The following is a 21,686-nucleotide window of genomic DNA, read 5'->3' as shown; positions in this document are numbered from 1 at the left end:
TTAAAATTTTGGATGTCATTGAGATTTGATGATATTAGATGTTTTCCAAATTAAATGAGATTTAATCTCTATATAAAGAACCCAATTCTCAGTTAGAAAGAATCAACAACCAACAAGCAGACAAGCAATAAGCCTAGCAAATAAAATGAGAAAAAATTTAAAATTTTTAGGGTTTTAATTTTTGAAATTTTTTTGAAAAATTTTAGTTTATTAGCACTTTGGAAAATTGTTTTGCTTTTTGGATTTTTGACTTTCTAAAGTTGGTTTTTAATTTTTAATAATTTTTTTAGGAAATTTTGGATTGTTAGTTTAAATTTTTAAGTTTTTTTGTTGAAATTTTAGGTTTTCTAAATTTTTTTCTAGGTTTTGGTTGAAATTTTCATTAGGATTAGAATTTTTTAGCGAGATTACTATTAGTCAAAGAAAATCACAATAGCTAATTTTTGGGTTTCAAAATATTTTTGGGTTTGGTTTGAATTTCCTGGTGAAGGTTGAATTTCTCAACAATCAAATTTTGAAAAAGCCACTGGATTTGGAAATTTTGGCCATTTTTGGAAATTTTTTCAATTTCTATTAGAGTATTCTAGAGAAGAGGAAGAATAAAAAAAGTTAGAAAGAGAAAGAAGAAGAGAAATTTGAAAAAAAATTACCAATTTTTTGATTTTATATACGATTAAAATGACATCGTTTTAAGGGGTTTGACTCGCACTTCAACTTGGCACAACCCACATGTTAACTCGGTTTTGGACTTGACCTTATCATAGGTTTTTCCTTTTATTTTTATTTTTATTTTCTACTTTGTTTTTTCTTTTAGTTTTTTTTTGTATAATTGTTCTCTTTTTAATTTTATTATATTTTGATATATATACATTTATTTATTATTCTATTTTGATTTTTGACTTAAAAAAGAATGATAAAAAAGAAAATAACTTTGTTTGGATTTTTGCATGATATTCATTATAACATTTTTGTATGAATTTTTGCATGAAAATTTTTTCTATATTGCATGATTCAATTATGATATCATTACATGATATATTTATGATGTTTTTTATGATGATTTTTTTTGTAGTATTTTTATATGAAATTATTTTGCCAACAAATAAAAGGAATTGAAATTTGATTTTCATAAAATATTTAATAAATCTGAGAATGAAACCTCTTCAAGTAAATAATAAGTTTATCTTGAATATTCTTGAGGTAAAAAAAATTTTTTTTGGTGAAAGATTAAAGATTTTTTTTAATCAAATATTGAAATTAATAAAAATAGTTTTTTGTTAAGGCTCAAACAAGATAACATAAAATTAATTTGGTATTAATTTTAGGCATTGCAGGGCTGCTAAAACTTTTTCTACATGTACCTAATTCTCAAATTTAATTCTGTTGATATAGATCAGAACCTATTATTTTTAGAGACCCTTAGTCAAGTTTAGAATAATCTTAAAAATAATAAATTCACGTAAGTGGCCAATCACACATATATAAAAAAGATTTATGTTGATTTCATTTTTTGTCATCTAATGGGCACGTTCTCAGATTTGAACATTATGATAATATCTTTTATTAAAGCTAAACTTTACAAGAAAATCAATATTATCAAAATATATTGAATATTCATTCAGAATGATCCAATAAATATCTTAAAATTGTCATCACTATAAAAATTTTATTTAGAGCATATGATATATAAAAAACTAATCATCAAAAGAATTTAGATAATAATGAAAAACATTTGAAGGATAACTACCAAAAAAATAAGAGAAAAATAATATTTCAAATTTAATAGTAAAAGGACATTAAATAATAAGGAAAAGGAATAATTCAAAGAAAAGGAAAAACTAAAATGAGGACAAACAATAATGCTTTTATATCTAATTCAATTAGAATACATCAAATAATGTCAATCCATTTTGATACTTATTTTATTGTCGGGAGAACCTACTCATTAGACACAAAAACTATGAAGTCGTCACCAATCTTTTTTTTTAGGTGTGAATGACCACCTATATGAATCTATCCTTTTTAAGGTTATCCTAAGCCTAAGCTGAAGGTCCCTACAAAGAATAGGTTATGGTCTACATCAACAGAACTAAGATTTGGAAGTCAATTACATGTGGGGAAGACATTGGCACCCTTTTACGCCCAAAATTAGTATCAATTCCAATCCTTTTATTTATTTACAAAACATGGTGATACAAAAAAAAATTCTATGAAAATATCAAAAAATCTTGTAATAAATATTAAATCATACCATACAAAAATTATTATGCAAATTTATTATAAATCATACCAAACATTTTTAACTTGCCTAATGTGCCACACAAAGTATTCAGGGGTAACCTCATTTAAGTGTCTTCTCCTATCTTTCCTTTGAGGCAAATTCCAAGCTTGTAGGGTTTTGGCTCTCTTTATGGAGGCATCAATTTCAACATATGAGAACTCCATTTCACTAAATCCAAAAGTGGCTAGGATAAACTATTCATAGCCATATTATATTTGCACCATGATGGGAGAATCACTCACTGCACCCCAAAGGCCTAAAAGAGAAACCTAGAGCTTTTCTTCACAACCATACAACACTAGTCCATAAGGCATCCAAAGAGCTTACCATGTCACATCTTAGCTAGTAAGCTTGCGTAGAAAAAATATCCATGCTTCTTTTAAGTTTTGTGTAGGCCATTCATTATCATAGAATTTTTTAATGGGAGTGCTTGTAGTGAAATATGACTTGTGAAATTCACTACCATTATTTTCGATATGGCTTTTCATCCAAATGGTTAACAATTGATCACATTCAGTAAAACAACCTTTTCCATTTCAATTACAATGATTTAAAGATCTAATAGTCTCAGCTAAAATTGTAGGAATAGAATTGATTTTATAACCAAGTTGATCAAAGAAATCCATCACTACAACATCAATATAACCAATTACTTTTAGAAATACCATCATCCTATATAGAGCCAATGCCATCAAATCCATTCCTCTTTCAATGCCAAAATATTTGTATACAAAGTCACAAACAATGGACCAAGGAATACCTATACATTCACATTTTTCTTTTACTTAATTATCAATAGTTTGGACATCTACGGCCATCATTTGAACAAGCTTTTTTTGATAACTAGTCTCTTTATTTTTCCAATATACCTTATCAGGATTAATGAAATCCAAGCGAAGGAAAGTTGAATATTCTTCAATAGTTGGCACCATGTCAGTCTTATTGAACATAAAGCAGCAATATAAAGGGTTTTAAAACTGAACCATGGCCCTAATAAGCTAATCATCAATAGGAACTTAAAGAAGTAATGCAAGGTTTTCAAACTTCTTTTGGAAAGTCTCATTGGCAATAACACAATAACACTCGATTGGTTCCAAATACTAACCAAATCACTAAGATCATTTCGTTTGAGATTGAGATGGATTTTAGCAAATAGAGTAGTTGTATAATTGGCTAGCAAACAATCACCTTTTTTAAGCTCAGCTTCCTCGGACTTCATTTTCAGACACATAGAGAACTTTGATAGGCTTTTTATGGATGTAATTAAGATTCTTTTTGTTAAGATTGCTTTGTGGCAATCACTCTTTATGTATGAATAATAAAGTAAAAAAAAAAAGGTTAGTTAACATAATATAATATATACAATGAATAACAAAATATAAAAGGTTGGTTTGCAAAAAATATATACAAGGAATAACATAAATTTACAAGAATAATAACTATCCCATCATGTGTTCTATTTAGGTTTTTTCTAGTTAAAGAAAGGGTAGGGCTCTAGCTTAGGTTTGGATCCTTAGAGATCATGTACATGCTAGGTTCAAAGGCTTGACAATCTAAAAGTTTCCAAATTATTCCCTACATCATCATCCATTATAGACTAGTAGAGAACCCCAATCATCCCCCACCATTATAAGCTCAAACGAAAAAGATTCAATTTGAGTGAGAGTTTTTGCTAGCTCATACACAGATTATCACCTCATGAGAGTGTAGGTACTTACTCCATCCTAATAAAAGAGAAAGCTCAGGATGCATGAATGCAAGTATGGTGTATGTAAAGAGACATGTCCAATAATCAAATAAATAGGTGTGAATAGAAAAAATTTTATAAAACAAACAAATAAGAAATCACAAACAAATAGGTTAGTCCATATGAAAATCATAAATAATTACATAATAAAAACTGTCAAAGTAAGGCTTAATATAACACATAACTAACTAATGGCTTAACTCTCTAAATTTTCCAGTGGAGTCGTCAAATTGTCATACTCTTTAGGTTAGAAGAACCTACCTATTAGACACAAAAACTATAAAGTCACCACCAATCTCTTTTCTAGGTGTGATTAGCCACCTATGTGAATCTATCCTTTTTAAGGTTATCATAAGCCTAAGCCAAAGGTCCCTAAAAAGAATAGGTTCTAGTCTACATCAACAAAACTAAAGTTCACTACAAGAAAATGAAAGATAATGGGTAATTTTGTAATGGCATTTCACTTACAAATATCGCTAGTTTTCATGTTTTTATAAAACTTAAGGTGTTTACTATCAAAATACCACTAAATATTCAAATAGCAGTGTTTTTACTTATAAACATCACCCAAGACTTGATATTAACGGTGTTTATTGACTGAACTCCTTAAATAATCATATCTTAAAATTTTAAATGAATACTAAAGGTATTTTTTTTACAGAAAATGGTTTGAATAATCCAGTTAAAAAAATGGATAAGGGATTACTGAATGTATTTTTAGTAGACAATGCCTTAAATAAACCCTTCATAAAAAATGTATGTGATTATTAAAGGCATTTTTTGCAAGAAACATCTTTAATAATTCCACAAAAAAATTTCACATGATTATTGAAGGTGTTTTTAGTTAAAAATGCCTTCAATAAATATCCTATCAAAATTTAAGGATTATACAGTTGTTAACCATAAGGTGGTAGGTTCGATCCCTCTCTTTAGCTTATTTTGGGTTTTTGAAGGGATTATTTGTAATGGATTATTCTAGGCATTTTTTGGACAAAAATGCCTTCACTAATTAATTTAAAAAAATTTGGAGAAAGAATATTAAAGGTGTTTTCGACAGAAAAATACCTTTAATAATCCATACAAAAAATATAAAATGGATTCTTGAAGGTATTTTTAGCTGAAAGTACCTTCAATAATCCAATCAATAAATTTTCATAAGGGATTATTGAAGACGATTTTGGTTTAAAATACCTTCAATAATCTATACAAAAAAGTTAGAACGGATTCTTGAAGGTATTTTTGGCCCAAAATACCTTTAATAATCTACATAATAAATTTTTAGGTAGGATTATTAAAGACGATTTTGTCGAAAACACATTCAATAACATTTTGTTAGGGATTATTCAAGGTGTTTTCTTGCTAAAAACAACTTCAGTAATCCCATCAAAAAAACTTTGGTTTAATTATATATGTGAAGTCAGTTGTAGGTTTATGCCCAGAAAACATTTGGTTTATATATGTGATACTACGAATTACATTTTGGAATTTACATTATGAACATTGTTGTACTTCAATAAATTGATCACATATTCGAATTTAAAACTGATAATGTTGCCATATTAATATACTTTTCTCAAATAATTGTACTCAATATATGTGTATTCATATAAAACAAATACATACCAATAATATTAAACCAATACCCCAATTTACAAACTTAAATTATCCATTCAACATGGCATGTTAAAAAAATTATAACAAATGATCCTTATATATTTACATTCAACCAACAATGTCCAACCTCAAGATTTATCAATAAATGATAATACATACTCCCACTATTCTTTACAGACTTCATCAAGTTCCTTTACCGTGAAGCTTTCTTTACTTTCCCACTAAAAAAATATATTAGAAGTAAATGTTAATAAACGAGAACATAATTTAGCTTTTTATTTTTTTGAGGATATAACAACTTTATGAAATTTATACTAACCTTGAATGGTTTGGTCATAAAATCATATAAAACTATCTCCCGCATAAAATGAAGGACATAATATCCATATTCAGTATATCTAGGTTGACAAGGTACCTAAAAATTAAATTGAGTGGGTTTAGGAAACATTTATCTACACAAACTCAGCATAAAAGAATATATTCCACATTTACTAGTAATGACACCCATTTTTTCTTTGCCTTCTTATCAAATGTAGATATTACCCTAAATTAAAAAGAAAAAAATTACTTAATGCATAAATACAATTACTTATGAAAAAACAGAAGATATATAATATAATAACATATAATACCTCTTTATAAAAGTTTGAATTTCGGGATTAGGCACCGCCATTGGTTTAGCTGAATTAAGTAAATATGATGTTAAGAATTTGGTGTCAATCGCAATAAGCACCCAATGATGACTGCAAAATAATAAGAATGATATACTCAGATTAGGCATCATATCAAATTCAGGTAAGGTTGGAATAATTATTTGTATGAATATAACTTATAGCGCATTATACGAGAGCAAATAATAATCAGTCAGTTTTTTCATGCATTCAATCACATGATTAGCACAATAAGCGACTATGCCACTCTGCTCATTAATAAAATTAGGGTCAACGAATCGAAATCTGTGAGTCAACTATCTCGCCTTAACCTTTCTATATAGGAAGCTACAGATAACAATCAATAATACTAGTTAGTAATATATTGTAATATAGATTAATACATATTGAGTTTGTATATTTGTATTTACAAGCTAACCTCATATAAGCAATAATATTAACAACTGATATTTCATCTAATTCACCAAATTCTTTAACCTCATCCACACCAATGTAAGAAAATGATGGCTTATCAAATAACCCTTCCTCAGACTCAATGGTTATGTAATTTCCTCTAGATAAATGATCAAGTGAATAATTAGATAAGTCATCCATAGTAGCTTAAGTAAGGGTCATAGTTATCCAGGGTAGCCTGAGCAAGGGTCATACTCTGAGTCCTAACATCCTATTACAATATATAATGAAATATAAGTATTAAAACCAAATTAATAAATATAATAAAAAAATTAATATTAAACTTATAAAAAAAATCATACTTCATGGCTGGTAGCGAAGGTTGGGTTCCCTACTTAACTTGCAACGAAAGCTTGTAAGTGGATGATGTTATCCAATTGACCTACAGGCATGCTATGCTACATTACTGTCAACATGGCCTCCAAGCAGCGAGTCTTTGCTGTTGCTCTTGGTCAACAAGTCATTGTTGTTGTTGCTCAATGATTGCTTCATATTGTGTATTTGTCATTCACGAGGTTTTGGGTTGATTACTAAAAAACTTTGATGGCAACACAAATTTATCAACCCCACAAACTTGACCAGGAATTGACCAGGCCTTTCTTTAGCTCCTAATGCTAAAGATAATGGATCTTTGTCATACTGGATTGCCAGTTCATCGAATTTAACTTTGACAACATAATCATCCTAAAAGATAATAATAAGATGAGCTGTAACAACAAATCTATACAAGCTAGTATAGAGGCATACATACAACCACAATGCCAATCATACATGATATTAAACAAATAGTTATACATACAATCTTTTTAGCCAATTCTTCTATTGCTTGATCTGCAAAGGATCCATCTTTCGACAGATGTCCTTATTTTTAGACATCCCATCTAAAAATTTTAGTGCTAGAGCTCGTTGATTCTTAATAAATTACTGTAATATAAGAATCAAAATCTATGAAATGAATGTTCATAAATATTCATTTATAAGTACAAAATAAGTGTACGAATACTTACAAGCTCATACTTCACATTTACATATCCTTTTCTCGTTGTCCGATTTTGATATATTTGTTTGGCTTGAATGTTCATTTGGTTTTCTTTGCTTTTCTACAAAAGAAAGAAATTATGTCAATCACATAGAAGATATCGAATATATAACATAAAATCTTATAAACAATTTTTTTGGTAATAGGTTTACTTATTAAGAAATCTTCTGATCGCCAATCTCAAACAAAATTTCTTCAATCGTCAATACTTATTACATCTGCATATGACATAGGTGGCACAACCAATACATCACCTTGATCAGCGAGTGGTAAAATATGTTGAGTCATCAATATGCTTTTAAAGTATTTGAATGCTTTCCCAGCAGATTGTAACATAATTTTTTTACAGTTAATTGGGATGTCGAATCATTCTTAAATAATTTAACACAATTAGTATGAACACATTGAATTTCAATTAAATGATCATTTAACAAATTTTACGAAATAGTTGAATAAACATATCACAATTGACTGCCATATACCATCTTTTAGATCATCAGGAACTCGTCACCAATTGGTGTATGTAATTGAAATGCTACTACAGACGATGGCACTAATATGAGTAGCCAACTTGGTAGCTCCATCAGACATAGGTTGCCCACTTTGATTGAAGTCTACGTGAATTTTTAGGTTACTCATTTTAATTTATTTATTTCATCCCTTTTTTTTTCTTTTCTTTTTGGGCTTACATGTGTGTCTTGTGCATATTCAGTAGAAGGAGAATTATGTTGTTTGAAGTCCATAATACATGTGATTTTGATCGTAATTATATGAAATACACCAAAATGATTGTCTAAATTTAACGTTGTATGTAATAAAATACAACCAATATCATACTACATACATAAACATCATTTAGCAAACTAATCAGTAATGTGTTCAGAAACAGCAAACCATTCAACAAACCAATATCATACAATTCCATTCAGCAAACCATAATATTTAAAGAAAACTACACGAAACAGCATACATGCAATGAAAAGTGCTTGGACGAATATGGTTACAATGAAATGAATAAAAATATATATGCATATGTAAATAGTAAGAAACAAAAAAAATACCTCTATCAAATAATATAAATAATACAGTAAACAAAAAAAATAATGACATATCGATAAATAGAGAAATGTGCACCATTGAGTTGTTGAAAGTTAGTGGCGATGATAGAGACAAAGAAACCAAAAGTCAATCTGAAAGTGTTTATGGGTTTGGTTTGGTTGATTAATACAGCTTTTAATCATTTTTCTACTAGCAGTTTATGATTTCGATTTTCAAGACAGGGGAATGAATATAAAAATTATAAGTGAAGTTATGTTTTCTGGCAAAAACAATAATCCCCTTAAAATTTTACTAAGAGATTATTGAATGTGTTTTTTTTACTAAAACTATGCCTTCAATAATCCCAAAAAAATTTTCAAAGGAAATCACTGAAGGCGTTTTTCCTCATAAAATGCCTTCGATAATTTTGTACAAAAATTATTGAAGGCGTATGATGCAAAAAATGCCTTCAAAAAATTCTTCTTAAAAATTAGATTGAATTATTGAATGCATTTTTAGTAGAAAATCACCTTCACTGATATTCTTTTGATAAGAATGGAAAAAATTATTGAAGGCGTATTACGCAGAAAACGCCTTTAATAAATTCCTTAAAAAAATTAGAGTGAATTAGTGAATGCGTTTTACTTGAAAAAATACCTTCAATAATCCCCTTAAAATTATTGAATGTGTTTTCTACTAAAAGATGATTTTAATAATCCCAAACAGTTTTTAAAAGGAAATTATTGAGAGTATTTTTTGAGAAAAAATGCCTTCAATAATTATGTGCAAAAATTATTGAAGGCGTATGATGCAAAAAATGCCTTCCTCTTAAAAATTGGAGTGAATTATTGAAAGCATTTTTAGTAGAAAATCGCTTTCACTGATTTTTACGTGATAAAAATAGAGAGAATTATTGAAGGCGTATTATACAAAAAATATCTTCAATAAATTCCTTTAAAAAATTAGAGCGAATTAATGAAGGCGTTTTTCTAGAATAAATGCCTTTAGTAATGCCATTAAAATTTAAGTAGTATAATATTGAAGGCATTTTCTACTAAAAGACACCTTCAATAATCCCAAACAATTTTTAAAAGAAAATTCAATAATTCTGTACAAAAATTATTAAAAGTGTATGATGTAAAAAATGCATTTAATAAGTTTTTCTTAAAAATTAGAGTGAATTATTGAAGGTATTTTTAGTAGAAAACTACCTTCATTGATATTCACTTGATAAAAATAGAGAGAATTATGAAAGGCGTATTATGCAGAAAACACCTTCAATAAATTCTTTTAAAAAATTGGAACGAATTAGTGAAGGCATTTTTTTTGGAGTAAACGCCTTCAATAACCCCCTTAAAATTTTAGTAGTAGAATATTAGAGGCATTTTCTACTAAAAGACGCCTTTAATAATCCCAAACAATTTTTAAAAAAAATTATTGAAGACATTTTTTCTCAAAAAAATGCCTTAAATAATTCTATACAAAAATTATTGAAGGTGTATAATGCAAAAAACATCTTCAATAAATTCCTCTTAAAAATTAGAGTGAATTATTGAAGGTATTTTTAGTAGAAAACCACCTTCACTGATATTCATTAATAAAAATGGAGGAAATTATTGAAGGTGTATTATTTAAAAAATGACTTTAATAAATACCTTCAAAAAATTAGAGGAAATTGGTGAAGACGTTTTTTTGGCATAAATGCCTTCAATAATTTCCTTAAAATTTTACTGTGAGATTATTGAAGGCTCCTATAATATACCCAAAATATATTTAAGAAAAAATTATTGAAGGCATTTTTCTTAGTAAACGCCTTTAATAATCTGGTCCAATAAAAATGTCCCCAAACTTAGCACATCCAATCATCAACTCCAACCTTCATTTTTATTATTCAACCAATTTACCTTTGAAAATAATGACCCGATCGATCCCTTTATGTAGGGGATCGATTGATTCAGAAGATGATCAATCCCCTACATAGGGTGATTGATCCTTTCTTTCCATTTTAACAAAAATTTCATTTCTAGGTAAAAAAGCAATCAATCCCTTCCCTAAAGGGATCGATCTTGTCCAAGCTGGGTTGTTGTCTCTTATTTTGCACTCTACTCACTAATTTGATCATATCTTGAATTATACCGATCCAAATCATAAACCGTTTGAAGGTTTAGAAACTAGACTTAAAGGGCTTTCTATTCATGTAAAACTCATTACCTAATTATTTGTGTACGAATTGTAGTAAATTTTCAAATCTACCTCTTATATAGTTTTTAGACAATTATAGAGTGTCTAGTAAAAATTCAAAATCTTTTCTTAGAAAATTTGGATTTTGATTTTGTTTAATCCATTAGAAAGTAGACTCAAAGAACTTTCCAGCCATATAAAATTCAAATATTAAAACCTTGTGAATATATACAGAAAAATAAAAAGAATTCAATGTTGGAAAAACTTTGTTCTTGTAAAACAGCTTTCTTAAGTTAATCTATTTCTCAAAACCAATATTATCAAAATTGTATTAAGTCCAAATGAATAAGTTCACTTTAAAAACAATAATTGGACTTTCATTTAAGCTCAAATAAATAATCTTTAAAAGATAGATTTGGTTTAAGAAATATGAAAACAAAGAAAGGATTGTTTACACTTTGAAAAATATATTATTTATTTAGTACCAAAATATAAAACTTAAGAATATGTACTAAATAAATCTTTTTCAAAATCTTGATCAAGCTTATTTAGCTTAATGTTTTGTCATTTCAAAATAAGGATCAATTTAAGGCTAACAATAACTTTGTATAGTAGAATGAAATAATGAAAGTGTTTTATGCTTTAAGTTGGTAATATTTGTATTTTTACCATATACACAATTATTTTTTATGGTAGGAAGGAGAACAGATTGGGATTGGTAGCAGAAAGAAACAAAAATATAGCCACACAAGTGGATCAAAAAATGTTGCAAGAAAGCAAAAAGAAATAGTAAGTTTTTGATTTCAAACTTATTCCAATAAATGAACTTTTTGTGCTATTAAAAGGTAAAAATGCAAATTAACAGTTATTGTTCTGTTTTAATAGTTTTGATAGTTTCAATACATGATATTAAACTTATTGAAAGTATTGAACTTAGTTGCCACAATTGATATGTATGAAAAAGTTATTGTTTATGTCTATTTAGGTAAAAATACAAATTTGTTGTTATTGTTCTATTTTAACAGTTTGGATAGCTTCAATACTTGATATTAAATTTGTCTAATTGATTAAACTTGGTTTCTACAGATGATATGTGTGAAAAAGTTGTTGTTTATGTCTATTTGGGACTATTTTTACCTTTAAAAGGCAAAATACAAATTAAACTTTCAGATGGTTTTTAACAGTTTAGATGGTTTCAATCCATGATATTAAACTTGTCCAAATAATTGAATTTGGTTTCCATGATCGATATGTGTGAAAGGCCAAAATGCTTTTATTGTTTATGTTTGACTAAAACTATTGTGTTGTTAAGGGGCCAAAATATAATTTTATGGTTATATTTATATTTTAACAATTTAGATAGATTAAATACATGATATTAAAATTATTCAAAATTTTTGAACTTAATTGACAGGCTTGATATGCATGAATAAGTTGCGGTTGATATGTATTTAACAATAACATATGTTTTTGTATATGAGATTGAGATGGGAGATAAAATTGGACGTATGAAATTTTTTCACTTAACACATACAAAAAAAGACAGATCTTATATGAATGTCGAAACATAGGAAACTGTAGTAATTTGTAACATCTGTTTTAATAGAAAGTAAATATTTACTCTTTTTAACATATTATCAATTAATCATTAAACTTGATAGTTTTATATGATTAATTTACAGAAGAAAGCTAAAAAGAAAATGGTTGTTGAGATTGAAGTAACATTTGATGGTTCTGTCAACATGCAAGAATTAAAAAATCAGATTTTCATAGAAGTTGTTGGCAAAGAAAGGCATGGACAAATCCGAGGCCTTGGATTAGGTCCAACACTATCTACCTACTATAGACGTAGCTCTCAGCAATTTACATTCTCAGGAAGTTAGTTTTCGCAAAAGATTTTCATATTGAGAGAAGAGTTGCAAACTATGCAATAACATTTCCAGCAAATAGAAGCAGAAAGAGAACAAGAGCGCGTCAAAATTAAGGAAGAATGTGCTAGAATAGATAGAGTAAAAACGTAAAAATTTCAGCAGTTGCATGATCAATTTGATCATCTTATGAATTTTGTGCAACAACAATTTTCAGGAACTAATCTCGGCGGTCCACCAACTCAAGTATTATATTTAGTAAATATTATATTTTTTAATATAAAAAAAGCTTACTATTAAATGTTAAAACTTGTATGGTATTATTCAATAGGTTCTTAAGCACGCTAGTGACCAAGGTGGAAAGATTCCTTCATCAAATGGCAGTCTTCCAAATCTATGCAATCATCAATTTCACACATTTTAATTTTTTTTGTTAATGTATTAAAAAAATTTGAATGTTATTACACTAATTATTAAACTTTATGTTAATTAGATGCATATTTGAATATGAATTAAGTATTTATTAATTTTAGTTTCTGAATTTAGGTTCATTTTTATTTCTTTTAACATTTCTTGTTAATGAAAATAATAAATATTAATAAAAAAATTTTATTAAAAAAATAAATTTCTTAATTTCGCTTCATTCGCATTCAAGTGTAAGAGTGCCACTGAATTCTAAATTTAGTGGCTTTTGTACCATAAAAGGCCACTAAAAGTAGCGGCGTTCTTACAAAAAAAATACGACTAAATCAAAGGTGTTCCAATCATAAAAACACTGCTAAATTAGCTGCATTTTTCTATACAAACATCGCTAAATTAGCGGCGTTTTATCATATAAATGCCATCATATTAAGGTGTTTTTTTTTATACAAACGCCACTAAATTAATGGCATTTTCTAGATACAAATGCTACTAAAATAGTAACATTTTCTAGATACAAATGTTGCTAAAATAGCGGCATTTCATAAAAAATGCCGTTATTTTTTCTAACACGAATATAACTGACACTCTAACTAGCGTTTTTTGCAAACATCGCAAATCTTTTAGTGGTGTTTATAAATGCCGCTAAACGTTGAAAAAAACGCGACTAAAAATCTAAACCCCTGTAGTGGTTCAAGAGTCCATTACATGTAAAGAATGTATTAGCACCCCTTTATGCCTAAAATTAGTATCAATTCCAATCCTTTTATTTATTTACAAAACATGGTGATACAAAAAAAAATTCTATCAAATTATCAAGCAATCATGTAATAAATATTAAATCACACCATACAAAAATTATCATGCAAATATATTATAAATCATACCAGATATCTTGCAATAATATCATGCCTAGATCATACTAAAATATTCATGTAAGAATGTCATGCAAATATATTAATTATCATGCAATAATAACAATCATGTAAATATAAAATATCATGCAAATATATCATCATACAATATTATAAAATACCATACAAATATATTAATAACCATTCATGCAAATATATAATCATAAAATCAAATATAATCACACAAATATATTAGTAATTATGTAATTAAATATAATCATGCAATTATGCACACAATAAATATAAAAACATGCAATCAAATATCATTCAAATAAATATTAATCATGCAATAACATATAATATCATATCATGTAATAAATATAAAATCATGCAATAATAATAAATAAATAAATAACTATGCAAATAAATATAATAATAATCATACAATCACACAAATAAATAAATTAATAATTATACAAATAGACATACAATTAAATATATAAACCATGCAAATAAACATACAATTAAATATATAATCATACAAATAAAAATGCATAAATCATGCAAATAAACATGCAATTAAACATATAATCATGCAAATAATAATATATAAATCATGTAAATAAATATGCAATTAAATATATAATCATGCAACTAATTAAATATATAATCATGCAACTAATAATACATAAATCATGCAAATAAACATGCAATTAAATACATAATCATGCAAATAATATTATATAAATCATGCAATCATGTAAATCAGAATATATAAACCATGCAAAATATGCAATTAAGTATATAAAAGTTATGCAAAAATCACAAAATGAAAAAAGGAAAGCAAACATTACCTCAATGGATCACGGATTCTAATAATTTTTCACCTTTTAAAAACTAATGCTTCCTACTATAAAACTTAGCCTTCTTTTCAAAAATTCCAACTAGATCTTCTTACAAAAAAATTTTTTTTTGCTCAATTGCTTTTTCATTGTTGATTCAAAACTTTGCCCAAATTTTCTCTTTTCAATGACCTTTGTTTGATCTTAAAGTCAATTGCTATCAGGCTCTCCCTTTGATCACAAATTCAATGTCCTTATATAGGGATTGAATCTTTTTTAATTTGAAAGAAATTAATTCAACCAAATATAGGCTTTTTCTCTAAATTTTATTCTCTGTGTAATCCTTCTTTTTTCAATAACTCAAGTCTTTTTAAAATTATTCAATCATTAAAGTTAAAATCTGAGATAAAATCTAAGAGTTGAATTGAATCCAAGATTTTTCATACAAAATCTTATATTTTTCTTTTTTAAAATTTTTTTATTAATTGACTGACTCTTTTGATTAAAAATAACAAAAATCAAACTAAAAATTAAACTAAAAAATTAAAATATAAATAAAATTTAAGGCTTAATCTTTAGACACAAAATTCACTTTTTCAATTAAGACCCATCTGCACAATCAAAATTAAATTTCGAAGTCGAATGAATTTTGAAAAATCTCCAAACAAAATAGGGTATCTACATATATTACATAATAAACATTTACCTTAAGCATTGGATGTGAATTCAAGTTTTGAGTCCAAGTATTTGATAAAGCCCTAATTAGAATTGGAAAAATGTTCCAAACAAATAATTAATTATATAGAAAATTAAAGAAATTAAATTATATATAAATATCATAATCTTCTATAGGACAAATTATTAATAATATAGCTATTGTATTGCTTTATTTCATTATTACATATTTGTTATTAATTACATATTTACTAGTATTATTATCATTTAAATAGAAATTGTTCACAAAATAATTATCACTTATTAGTGATTACATTAGTAATATACCAAAACTAAAGAAATTACATTTAGCTTATTGAATTTTTAGCAAATTTATGTTTTGTTCGGTTTTATAAGAATTATAATTTTTATATGTTAGTTCTAATTATCCATAACATGCATAAATCATAAGTGTCAAAATATAATATGAATTTAATTAAAAATACACAAAACCATCTATAAAAGTAAAAAAAGTCATCTATTAATCAAGAAAAATCTCTTTATATTTGCAGCCGCTGTGTATCTTCAGTTGGATGTAGAAGGTATTGAAATTCACTAGATATGTAAGGTTCATATTTCTTTAAACTTTTTAATAATTCTATGGAATAAAATTTTCTGTTTTTGATATAGCTAAGTATATAAATGATTAAAAACAATTTATTTTGTTGACTATGCTTTGGATCAATTAACATTTAGAAGTTGTAGATTAAAAATGATTTATTTTAGTAATTAAGAATTCAAGAAAAAATAATCAATATTTAATTTAATAAAAAAATTATAAATTAAGAAAAGTTTACTCGAAAAAAGACTTCAATGTAAATAAGGGAATAGATACAAAAGGATCAATATTTTAATTTAATAAAAAATTATTAATTTTACAGAGGAAAACATAATTAATTTACTACATTGACAAAGAGATAGGCAAGAATCCCAAGTGTAAATATGCATTTGCCGTTTGTACAATACTATTTTTTGTCATGTTGATACTGAAAAAACAAAAATTTATAATTATGTACTTAAAATTTCATTATTGTACTTTACTTCTTTGAACTAATATCGTTACCAAAATGAATTAATAATTAACTGCCAATTGTCACATAAATGCCAAATAAGTTAAAATGTCTGTGCCACATCATAGTGGTGGATCCATCGTCCCATTAATAATAAAAAAAATCCAAAAGACCTAGATTTACCCTAAACAAGAAAAAAATTAAAATTAAAAAAATGTTTAAATTTTGGAATTTAAAAGAGATAAAGGAAATTTTTAAAAAGATAAATAAAAAATGAAAGGGAATTTCAAAAGTAAAAAAAAAAAAAAAAAAAAAAAAAAAAAAAAAAGAGAAAAAATCAAGGAAAGAGAAATTTGAGTGGAATGGGAAGAAAGAAAGAGCAAGTGGGAGAATGAAATACTTTGAAATTTTTGGCCCCTCTCATCTCTTTTCTCTCTCTTTCTCTCATTCTTTCTTCTCTTACCCCTTTTCCCACGTTGTCTTCTCTCACACCATTTTTTCTATCTTCAATTAAGGATGGTAATGGGTCACCATTGAGGTGAATTCGGCACTCTACATACCCAATTATAAAATATTATTTCCTATCTTTGTATCTATATCTGTTAGATAATATTTTTTTTTTATCCATCTTCATATCCGATGAATAATCAGTAATTCAAATTTTATCCAAATATTTGATTATAATTTAAAAAATAATAAAATCAAATATACAAATTTACACTAAACAATTCAATAAAATTAAAAAAATAATATTTGATATAGTGATATGTAAAATATTTTTTGTAAGTTACATATTATTTTAATTATACAAAAAAGGAGAAATAAACAAATTATATATATATATATATATATATATATATATTTATATATAGGTATTAGGTGACCCGCAGGGCGAGTCTCACCTCATTCGACTCCATCCCCAAACTGATAACTCCTGAACTTGATTACCCAATAACCCTAATTGGCTACAAAATGCTCTCCATGCCCACATCCATTCAGAACGGGGAATGGATAACCCCTCAGGTACAAGTGAAATTGCTAACCTATCCTAGACCTTGTTTCTTTTTCTTTCTTTTTTTTTTAATTTTTTAAATTCAAAATTTAAAATTAAAAATTAAATTTTTTTTATCAAATTTCATAATTTTATTGAGTATTTATATCAGGACATTTTTGGACTAATAATATTAGTAAAAAAGGGCAAAGTACCTTAACAAGTGAAACTTTAGATACTCAAGTAGGAATTTTTATTTTTGAGTACCAATGTTATAAAAGTAATTTAATTCAAAAGCCAAATGTGTATGTAGCCCTATCCTTAATTTGATGTCAGAATTATTAAAACTTAATAGCTATGTAAATCTCATAATTATTTAATTCTTTAATGAGTCAGTGGAATAAAGATTAAATTATATTAATTTTTTTAATAAATAAACAGAGTTCAAAATTAAAATTAACTAATTAATTAATTAATCAATGCTTAATATAATATGAAAGTTATCATTCAAAGAAAGTTTACTTTAATAAGGATTTCAATGTTAAAATAAAAAAAATAAAAAATAGAAGATATTTTAATTTAAAAAATTATTAACTAACGAAAAATAATTAATTTAATAAAATTTTAAAATTGTATATGTTGTTTACTATTTACGCTTTGATATAAATCGTGCTTTTCCAAATGCTAAATTTCTTGGTTATGTGTGTTGTACATGATTCACAATGTTAATTGTAAAGAATAATTAATTTATGTAATAAAATAAACACAATACAATTATATTGAAAAAAAAAATTACTTAATAGGCAATCCGTTTTTTTTTTCCTTAGTTTAAAACTTTGTTTTTAGGTTAATTTATAAAGACAATCCAAACAAGCTAAGTGAGTTCCGAAGAATTTGCAATTAATCCACGACAGAAAAGAAAGATTTTATGGTGAAAATGGTCCTATCCTATCCTGAACTATCAGAGTTGTTGATTTACCTCCAAATGTTGGTTGAAATGTTTGATCAATGACTGGAATTAAATCAAGATTAATGATTCCTTAAATTGCAATTAGATATCTCTTTGTTACTATTGCAAAATTTCTCATCAAGATTAAGATCAATGATTTCTCATAAGCATCATATTGCAAAATTTGTTGTAATATTCCAAAGCATTTGCTCAGATTTTACCAAGTAGTTCACAACAGGGTCTTGTTGACGCAACATAAAGGAAATACAAATGAATGAACCAGATGGCAGGCAACATGATCTTCTTCATCTTCCTAAGAAAAAAAAAATCGTTTCAGTGACATGAATTAATTACGGTCTCCTCCTACCCATTGATGTCGTGTTTCCATCAAATAGTTGATCAATCAACCCCTCAATATCTTCTGGTTGATACTTTATATATTTCTCTGCTTGTCTACTGTAATCAAGATATGACTTGAATCTCCCCAGAAAGGATCTGTATGCCGGAATCACCACGGCAGATATCGAAACTCTAAGCTCTGACTGAAGCTGTTCGTCGCTTACCACCCAAGTGCTCTGCGTCTTGAGGATTTCATCAAACAAAGTGTTGAAGCTCTTGAACCTTTCTTTCAATATAGCCTTTGACACCTTCCCATTCATTTGCAAACCCTCATGGTTTATGCACTGCAATACCTTGCTCCATGTTTCCCTTTGATAATTCTTATGGTACTGCCTTAAATCTGAAGTTCGTTTCCGCGACCAAGAATGACCCATCATTTCATAGATTTCCTTGGACCCCTTGATCTTCTGCAAAATATACCTCCCATTATTCATTAAGAAAATGTAACGCAATGCTGGGTCCCTATACAGCTTTGATTTCATGTCAATGTTGGCATCTAACAAATCCATGACCATCATTAATTTCACAGAAAAAGGGGATGTTTTGGGGCTCCAATCATCGTTTTCAATGGAGTTCTTAGACTCCTGCTCCTGAACATTCTGCCTGGTGGATCCCTGCAAGTCGTAGTGCTGTTGAAATACTTGCTCTAGTGTGTCCTTATACTCACAAGCGTATTTTAGATAATTCATCGTATAGCGAGTCAAGGGGTGAACAGCTCCACATGCCATTGGGATTCTGCCATTATCACTCTTGATTGAATTCTCAAGCTGACAGAAAATGCTCACTGCGGCTTCACCAATCCTGCATTGTGCCACAGATGTCTCGAATATCAAATCCTGCGCCGACGAGTGATTACCAATATCCAGAATCAAATAACGCAATGACTCGTATATATCTAAAAACTTGAATAGCTTCTCTGTCGAGTATCGCTTGGTCAACACCAGAGCATTTGGAAAATTAAGAAGCCTTACTGTCAAGGATGTTGCGAGATCGCAAAACAGTCTCCGAGCGATTAAAGGATGTTCCGAAAATACAGAATTGCAAAGCTTGCCTTCAGCTGAAAAGAGATTCGTGGTGCAATGCTTGACAATGTGAATCCAATTACCGATCTCTCCTTCCAGTGATTCCCAATTCATCCTTTGAATATCGTCCATATTGATATTCTCGAAGCCTTGCTTGTTCAACTCAATATCCAATGCTTTTAGCCTAAGAACACTATAAACAATGCAACATTCTGCCTCGTACCCTGCACAGATCATTGCGGTGGCGATTTGGTTCATGGTGGCGATTGATTCAGGTGAAAAAGATGGAAACTCGTCCTCTGTTTTGTGGTCGTTTTCGGGTCGGATGCTTCGATCTGTCTCTTGATTGGAGTTGAAGAAAGATTGCTTGGGAGTCTTTGGAGTTCTCAAATCTATATTTATATTTCCGATGCGTTTGGAATTGTCCAGAAGAGAACGGAACTCGTATTCCGATAACAACAAGGCACGATGGTGAACAGAGCCTGCTCGATTAAGGCAAGCAGTTGTACCCGAATCCAATGGGAATTCATCAAGATTATTTATGATCATCGAAACGCGTCTTACAGCTTCAAAAAATGAGGTGTCTTCCTCCAGGTTTTGGCCAAACTTCGCTGACGCTTCCCTCTGTTCATATATTGCAATCCTGTACTCAACCATCTCCAATAATGGCTCCATACAATTTGGAATTTCGGGGGCTTTCCATTTATCTTCACCCGAAGCTGACTTTTCGATGAATTGATCAACCTTTTCCAGGATCTGATCAAGGTTCAAACGAGGTTCCAAGGACAACTCATCAGGATTTTGATTCTCATCACATCCCTTTGGCTCCAGACCGTCTAATTTGAAACTAAAGGTCTCTGATATACTTTTGCTCCTTCGTTTGCCAATTCTCGAGAAGCTACCGGACTTTTCACAGTTGAGGTTGTTCTCCATGATCAGGTCTGATTGGCCAGGCCACCAAGGCAAATTTTTTTTTCTTTTTAATCTTTATTGTTTTTGTGAATATGAGATAGGTTTAGCTGATTAAGCAAAAATCATAACGCAAATACCGGGAATTGATGTTCCATGTTTCTTGTCATTGGTTAAGTTTTTGGTTCTGTAATTTGGTTGGAGGGAATTGATAAGTAAGGGTATCTGCTGCTTGTCTTACGTATAACCGTTGGTTTTTGGGAGGTGGTAGTTGGCCGTTGACCTTCTCAGAAGTTTCATTTTGAATTGTGCTCCCCACGTCGTTTCCCCCTCCTCCCAGTGCTATTTGAAAGTTGAATTTGCAATGCATTTATTTTCCTTTAAAATTTTGGGTTATGTTAAGACTTATGTACCCCATGTTGGCAGAAAAATGCGGTGACATGTGATAGAAATTAGGAATCCCTTTGTTCTTGGATCATTATACTTCTAAAGTTGGGGTTTGTTTGGATTCAAATAGACTCCTTTTGGTCCAACCATTAATATCCAAACGGATAAGGTGTCGATCTCCATTCGTCTATGGAGAGGGAATCATCTAGTGGACAATTGAAAGGTTTTTATTCCAATTTTATTTATAGAACAATCGATTGCCTTTTATTAAACAGTCGTTTATCCTAAATAAATGTC

At 28.3% G+C, this 21,686-nt stretch overlaps 1 pseudogene across 1 annotated transcript; it reads right to left on the bottom strand.

Moving 5' to 3' along the window:
• Positions 1-18,875: 18,875 nt before the first annotated feature.
• On the bottom strand, positions 18,876-21,460 carry LOC111281572 (exocyst complex component EXO70C1 pseudogene; annotated as a pseudogene). Its single transcript, XR_016342475.1, has one exon. The product of XR_016342475.1 is annotated as an exocyst complex component EXO70C1 pseudogene (transcript).
• Between the last annotated feature and the right edge of the window lie 226 nt (positions 21,461-21,686).

The sequence above is a fragment of the Durio zibethinus genome, chromosome 5, assembly GCF_047325235.1.
Source record: "Durio zibethinus cultivar Kanyao isolate XHJ-2024 chromosome 5, ASM4732523v1, whole genome shotgun sequence".
NCBI lineage: Eukaryota > Viridiplantae > Streptophyta > Magnoliopsida > Malvales > Malvaceae > Durio > Durio zibethinus.
Note: the sequence above shows the minus strand (reverse complement) of the source record. Positions and strands in the feature narration are given on the sequence as shown.